This window comes from Nanorana parkeri, unplaced genomic scaffold (genome assembly GCF_000935625.1).
Source record: "Nanorana parkeri isolate BGI_ZX_2015 unplaced genomic scaffold, ASM93562v1 scaffold3092, whole genome shotgun sequence".
NCBI classification, from domain to species: domain Eukaryota; kingdom Metazoa; phylum Chordata; class Amphibia; order Anura; family Dicroglossidae; genus Nanorana; species Nanorana parkeri.
The window spans coordinates 58,732-66,261 of record NW_017309360.1 but is presented as its reverse complement, the minus strand read 5'-3'; the positions used below and the strand labels follow the sequence as shown (position 1 = coordinate 66,261).

The window sequence follows — 7,530 nt, the reverse complement described above, 5'->3', positions numbered from 1 at the left end:
CAGTAAGTAAGAGGAAATCCCTTCAAAGGAAGGGAGCTCTCTAGTGATCAGCAGTGTCACCAGAATTAGTGTCCCCACTGGAAAGTTTCCCATCTGTTCCTGTTCCAAATATGGGATCGTCTTACACTTTCAGTGATAACATTCACCAGGACAAATAGAGGAGGTGCTTCTCCTTAACCAGGACACAGCAATAAAAACCTGACATGTTCTAGTCCCTCTCCCCTCTGAAAACGAAAAAAAAAAAAGTGTTGGTTTAAGTTGCACCTTAAGCTGAAATGCGCCGGAAAAAGGCTTAAAAAACACTTGACTGTCAACTGAAATCTCTCAAACTGAATGAGATGAATGAGCGAATGGTGTGAAATACATATCTTGTAATTAAAATGCTGCTCCATGACACAGACTGGTGTATCTGTGTGTCCAAGTTGAACCATCCAGGGAGGGGGCAGCTGGGAGGGCTGAGGAATGTCAGGGCCTGACTGTCACCGAGTGTGCGATCTATTAATAATCGCAGGGAGCTTTGGCTTCAGACACACACTAGAAATACTCCATGGAAGTGCCAAGGGAGCAGAAGTGAGCGACCAGGCTTGCACAGAGCCATACACAGCCTCCAGACCTGGTGAGTTATGGGTGACAATGGGGTTTCATTATTTCCACAAACTAAAGGCAGCTCATAGGACCTCTCCAGCAATGCAGCTTTATCACCGCTGTCACATTACTTGTTGGCTGGGCAATTTTGCAAAGCAGCATTACATAATCGCTGAGGGTAAACATGTCCTGAAGAAATCTGACGCTGGAGAGTGGCGGTTTGTACTGAATAAGGCGAAGCACCTCATTTATTATCCACCACATTCTGGAAAATATTTAGTTTTTGATGAGGATCCGTGAACGGCGGCTTTGTTTGGTGGTGCCCAGTGTCTGTGTGTTTAGAAACTTGTAGGGGAAATTTGTATTTATTTAGAAAGTATAACCAGACAGGTAATTCAGACGGGGCGTAAAGGAATGATCCGCATGCCTCCATCCACTATCCTAAAATGAGGAATAACCTTGTTTTGGGGATTTACGATGGAGGCGAGATGTGTAGATACCTTTGGTCAAGGGGTTCTCCTGTGATTCACATTTGTTTATTTAAATAGACGGTATATATGCACCAGGGCTTAAAAAAGTTAAAGCTGGGCACAAAATCTTTCATTCAAATAACTCCTGGAAAAATCAAAAATTTCCCTTGCAGTGGGTCTGCCCATGCACTGCAAGGGTTAAAAGTTTGTTTTGTCTAAGGGCTCAAATAAAGCAGATATACTCACCTAATCCTCAGTCCCTCCAGCTCCCTCCAGGCTGCTAGACCGGTCCCCACAGCCTCTGCTCCCCTGGGTTCAGGTGGACTAAGAACCAGTGATGTCATCACGTCTTATGCAGCTCTATTGACCTACATTAGACGTGAGGACACAGAGGGACATTCCATAGCCAGAGAGAAGGGCAAGAGAGGAGAGTGCTGACCGCTGCAGGACCGAGGATTAGGTCCTTTATGTGAGCCCCCTAGACAAAACAAGCACTTAACTCTTGCAGTGCAGGGGTAGTTTCACTGCAAGGGTAAGTTTTTGATTTTCCTGGAATTCTTCTTTAAATATATTCCTCAATAGCCACAAAGGGTATACATTATTATTATAATACAGGATTTATATAGTGCCAACAGTTTGCGCAGCACTTTACAAAACTGAGGGAGACAATACAATTAACAATTGCCCTCAGGGGCAGGGCCATCTTGTCTTGAATTGTATTGTGAATGTAATGTCTTCCTTATATTGTAAAGCGTTGCGCAAACTGTTGGCACTATATAAATCCTGTATAATAATAATAATACAATTTCAGTACAGAAGGTAGGAGGGCCACTTTGTCCCTTTGTGTACACCAAATGCCTTTGCAAACCCAGATAATGCTTTGTAAACGTAAAAGCGACATCATCACTGTACTTGCACATAGCCTGAGCAGAGCTGTGGGAGGGGCCCAGCAGGCTCCACCCACTACAGGAGGGGGATGGAGACAAGACCAGTCACCCTGAACAAGGAGAGAGAGCAGCAGTGACTGGTCTTTATTACAGGAAGCTCCTGCACAGAGGTAAAGCCTCACACTGGATTACTGCAGAGATCTGGAAAAAATACACAATGTACACCAAGATTCCAGAAATTATTATTTGCTTATATTGGAGTTCAACTTAAACTACAGCTATTTCATTTTGGATAAGACCAGGAAGGCTTACATCTTCTGTTAGATTTTTTTTTAATAATAAAAATGCTTTTTTCAAACATTGCAAATGGTATATATATCTGCAAGGGTGTTCCTATGCTTTTCCCCGCCTAAGGCGGAGGTTCGGTTGAGGTGTGCTGGTGGTGCAGGACCCAAGGTAAAGGGGGTGTTGGTAAAGGGGATCGTTGGCAGTACACATTACACCCAACTGCATATGTGGACTTCCCACAAGATTATACTGCATTTATAATTTTTTATGCATGGCATTTACTGGTAATAGCCTGCCATTTGTAGTCATCTAAAAGCCCCGAGACTGCTGCTGGGTGCCGCCATCTTGGATGTGATGTCAGCAGTCCCAGCAGACTCAGAGCTGTCACTCAAATGACACCCTATAGCAAGGATAGGCAAACTCTGGCCCGCCAGCTGCTGTGGAACTACAAATGCCATGAGGCATTGCAAGGTTCTGACTGCCACATACATGACTCCAAGAGGCAGATGCATGGTGGGATTTGTAGTTTCACTACAGCTGGAGGAAAAGAGTTTGCCTACCCCTGCTCTATAGTAATCCCCTTCACTCCTCCCCTGGCTTCTACATGGAAGGATAAATAGGGAGGTGGTGGAGGAGCTGGGCCAGGCCAGACTAATTCTCCGCTCCCAGAAGAGGAGAGAGCTATGATACAGGAGGAAGAAAGGGGCTGTGCTAGGCAACTGACTCTTCCTGAAGTAAAATTAACAAACAAGTTTAAAAGAATGTTGCAATTAAATAAAAAAAAATGTTTATGGAAAGAAAACATGCTGCAAAAAATGCAATTAAAATACGCAATTTCCTGAGTTGTTTGGCCCCTTTCACCCGGGCTGATCAGAGCAGTATGACGATGACAATGCCATCTGTGTCTGTCCAGTTTTTGATGGAGGAAACAACTGAAATTACCGGACCCATTTTGGTCTATGGGGAGTCGGATGTAAACGTCGGAGTCGGATGATACGTTACGCAGATTACCCCCAATCCGCTACGATCAGATCTGTTGAAACAGAACCATGATCATTTTTTCCAGACCTGGTCAGAACCGGGGGTAACCAGATGTTAACGGATGCCCATCTGTTTAGATCTAGGTGCCCATAGAGTAATATTGGGTTTATGAATGGCAAGTCCATCAGTATGCTGCTAATAAACCTCCCAGCAATTCCGCTAATTTCTGTCTCATATTTCCCTTTTCCAATCCAAATGTTTTTATTGATGAGTCAGCAACACAAGTAACAACAATGATAGCTGTCATTTGATACAAAATGAAGATGCATAATGAGCACATAAAGCAGATCCATAAGAGGAAGGTCCACACTCTTCCTGTATAGTGTAAAACACGTGAAGCACAAAAACAAATGGTAATGTAACATCTCAGATAGGAGTAGCATGGGTATCCCCCACTGTATCAACCACTACATTTCTCAACACAATGCCTTAACTTCATAAGAAGGGGGGTGGCACACAGACATCACACTATTCAGAGGTATTGTAGTCAGTTAGTAAGAAACAGAAAGACTAGGGAAACAGGAAGGACTAGGGGAATTCCGGGTACAGAGGGAAAAAGCAAGGTTCTAGAACCAAGGCAGAAAGGAAGAAACCTGCACATGGTCAAGGTACCGGAGAAGGGTTGAGAGGGACGGCCAGAAGGATAAGAGCCCAGTACCTCCTGGCCCTCTATGCGTCTATGCGCTAGTCTCAGGTGCCAGGTGGAACAGGGGTACCCTCCTCAGGTCTGGGTATCTCCGGGAGCATTGTGGTCCGGGAGCATTGTGGTGAGATAGTACTCGGATTCCCTGAGGAAGAGCCAAGTCCTCCAGGTGTCGAAGAACAGGCCCTCTGTATTGTGCAATGTAGAGGTCAGATCCTCCCTTATTGCTCTTTTCACAGCATGCACGGATTACCATAAAACAATGGAACATTTTTGCAAATCACATATTGTACGACTATCTGTAGACTCAGCAAGCAGAGGATAAGGGCTAATTCCACTCCAAGCTAGAAAGAAGTTTTATCACTAGAACAAGCACTAATGGGAAATACATGGCCTCTCCTCCCTATCCTGTACACAAGAAAGACGGGCTGATTCTGGAACGTATTTGTACCCATCACTCATCTTTACCGATTAAGCCTGACACAGTGTGAAGGACTGCGAGTGGATATCACTCAATGGGCCTTTGTGTCAAGCTTTAGTTCTTTTATATTGCACAAAATTTATTAAATGGATTGTGAAATTGTCATGTATTGGATTACTGCTTTGGCTCCCTATCTGCAGCATGAAAGATTCATCAGAGTTGTTTCTAAAGATGAGGTTTTTTTTTCCAAGCTAACAATTTACCTGGAGTTCAGTTCAGTCTTATATCTCCTGGGTTATTGTTTTTTTTATTATTATTATTCCCTTGATCTAAAAAAACAAAACAGAAGATAGAAGACTGAACTGAACTCCAGGTAAATGGATAATCTTTTTGTATTGGGGCAGAGTTGCCAGCTATCCAATAATGTTCAGATAGTCTGTTATACAGGGTGTTTCTATGTATTATGGATTAAGTTCCTGAAAATAATATTGATAAAAAAAGAAAAAAAATACCCTTGTAGCGGACTTCCCCACAGTGCAAGTGTTAATTGCTTGTTAAGTATAGGGGTAGAGCAATAACGTGTAATACTTTCCTTATACCTCGCATTTGGCAGGCTACCTACATCTGTACGACTGGTCCATTGAAGGTTCCTCCATATGGCGCTCTGGCCGTGTGTGTGTGTGTGTAAGCCTTCTGGTCCAGGTAATTTTTGGACCTATTTTGACTAACTGTTTCTGGGCCATATCAATTTTAAGGATTGTATTTTTTTTAGATTGTGTTCATCTAAACCAGTAATTTTGTACATCAGGTTCACTGCTTTCATTTCTATAAATAGTGCCAGGACCGTCCCTATAATGAGACAATCTGAAGCTGTTGCCTCTGGCGGCATCTTTTGGGTCATGTGTGCCTGCCGCCCCCTTCCCAGCCAGAGCGTTCCAGGTTTATAAGGGTCAGACGGAGAGATTACATCCAGCCAGGTTCCTGGCAACCAGTGATGTCACCACCAGAGCATCCCAGATTGCTAAGAGCTGGGCGTGAAGATGCAGAGCCCTTACACATCTCCCCACCCAGCTCTCCACCAGCACACACCCCCCTCCCCCCCTCCACTGATTGTGCACCATCCAGCACCCGCCAACCCCACCGCCGGCTTCCCAGCCAGTCAGAAATTCAGGCGGCTAATGACCCGCTTCCTGGTTGGGCGGGAAGCCAGCTCAATGCCGGGATACCGGCAAATCAGCATTAGGCTGGCCAAAGAGCATGGAGCGGGCTTCTCAAGCAATCAAGAAGCCAGGCGGAGGGTAATAACACACTGCCCGGCTTCCTGATTGCCCGGGAAGCTGGCTCCATGCTAGCGGAAGTACCAGTATCGGTACTCGGTGTCAGCGAGCAGCGATAAATAAATATCGGTACATCCCTAGCGCAGAGGGAAAATGTATCTAGTGGAACATTGGCCTGAGAATGTTCTACTCATTGATTGAAGCGGTATTAAAAGCATGTAAAACAAAGCACAGGTAACTGCAGAGATTCACAGCGTGACGACTTAGGCCATCCCAACAGATATGTATCTTTCCAATAAAGAGACATAGCAGGTTCTTAAAACGTACTGTACAAAGCTGAAACAAATTAAAGGAGAACTATGAGGTGAGTGCTTTTCACTCATCTCATAGTTCTAGCCGACCTGTGACAATGAGACTGTCACAGGTCGGCTCAGTAGATCGGGAAGTGAGAGAACACATACCGGCGTGACAGAGAGCCGTGACAGGGAAGGGACTTGATTCCCCCCTCCCTGCTCCGATCCGCCAGCGCTGACTGGCGGAACAGACGGGGGAGGGGGCGGGTACGGGTACAGCTGGCTCTGCTTCTAGATAGGCAGAGCCAGCTGTCACTCATGCAGCTGGGCGGATCCAGACATAATTGTCGGGATCCGTTTCAGCTGCGGCATCTAAGTATACCGCAAGCTGCAGCTCGCGGTATACTGTGCTTTGGGTAACGGGAGAACGCTAGTTTGTGTCCTCCCGTTACCCTTCGGAGAACTATGGGGAAAGCCCTAACCCCATAGTTCTCCTTTAATGAAAGATAATTTATAGCTTGAACCGAGGCAGATATAAAAGACAAAAAAATAGTACAGCTCTGTAACCATTAATATATCATCATTTTTAAATACAAGCACTGTAAGTACCTGAATGTGACCTGATATCAGCCTGTTGCAGCCCTCTACAGCTGGGCTGGAGTGTGAGGGGAAGAAGCAGCACAAGGAGCCAAACGGTTCATGTGCTGACAAGAGGCATACTGATAGGAGGAGAAAGTTGAATGATAAGAGAGATGAGCTCATCACTGTGCGCTTCCCGTTTCACAGTTCATTCATATGCTGGGACAAGTCCAGGGTGACCTGGGCTCAGAGGAAGTGGGTTGAATTATACTGGCAATCAGGACATCTAGTGGCAGAAAGAAATATTGTGGGAGAAATCTCTGGACTGAATGTAAATATTAAGGCAAAAGCTGATTTTTAGATATGGAAGCCGGCAAAAAATTTGGTTTGCTTTGTTTCAGATTTTTCGTTATTTAGTTTCTCGGGTTTGGGTTTAGTTTCTAGGTTTGGGTCCAAAAGGCACTTTGTTTCTGGATTCGGATGGGGCAAGTACACTATATAGGCAGCCTTGAAGTGGCTTCAGATTTATTGCAGAAAAACAATCCCCTTTAGTTAAACTAAATACATTGTAAGGATTTGTTTTTAAAGAAATGACAGATTGATATCTATTTCTGTTCTAAGGTCATTGCTGCTTCTTCCTTCGTGTCCTTTCTGGAACTGATTTTTGAGTGTGAAGGTCAGCATTTATTTAAAGCATCTGGAGGAATCTTAGGGGTATATTTATAAAGCAGTGAATGTGATATTCACCAAACATTCGCTACAGGTATAACGTCTTGGTGGATGTGTTTTATATTACAATGATTAATTCACATGCATGGAATGTTCGGCACATTCACTGCTTTATAAACATGTCCGTAGTGTCTCAGCGGATGAGCCTCAGATAGTATCTGATCAGAAAGTAAAGTCCTGTAGTTAGAGATACCTGAAACTCGTCTTATGTCTTAGTGTAGACTTCATGTTAAGCCGTACAAAACCCCTCCAGGTTGCCATCATGAAAGGAAAAATTATATATATATATATTGCAGATTGGAAATGGAATTGCAAAT

At 44.3% G+C, this 7,530-nt stretch overlaps 1 protein-coding gene across 1 annotated transcript in view; it reads left to right on the top strand.

The window, feature by feature from the left end:
* The first annotated feature begins 558 nt into the window (after positions 1-558).
* The window catches only part of KLHL30 (kelch like family member 30), a 31,335-nt gene continuing 24,363 nt past the window's right edge, over positions 559-7,530 (top strand). Inside the window, exon 1 of the mRNA XM_018574613.1 lies at positions 559-616. The gene's annotated coding sequence lies outside the window, so the exon portion shown is untranslated. The remainder of the gene's footprint in view (positions 617-7,530) is intronic.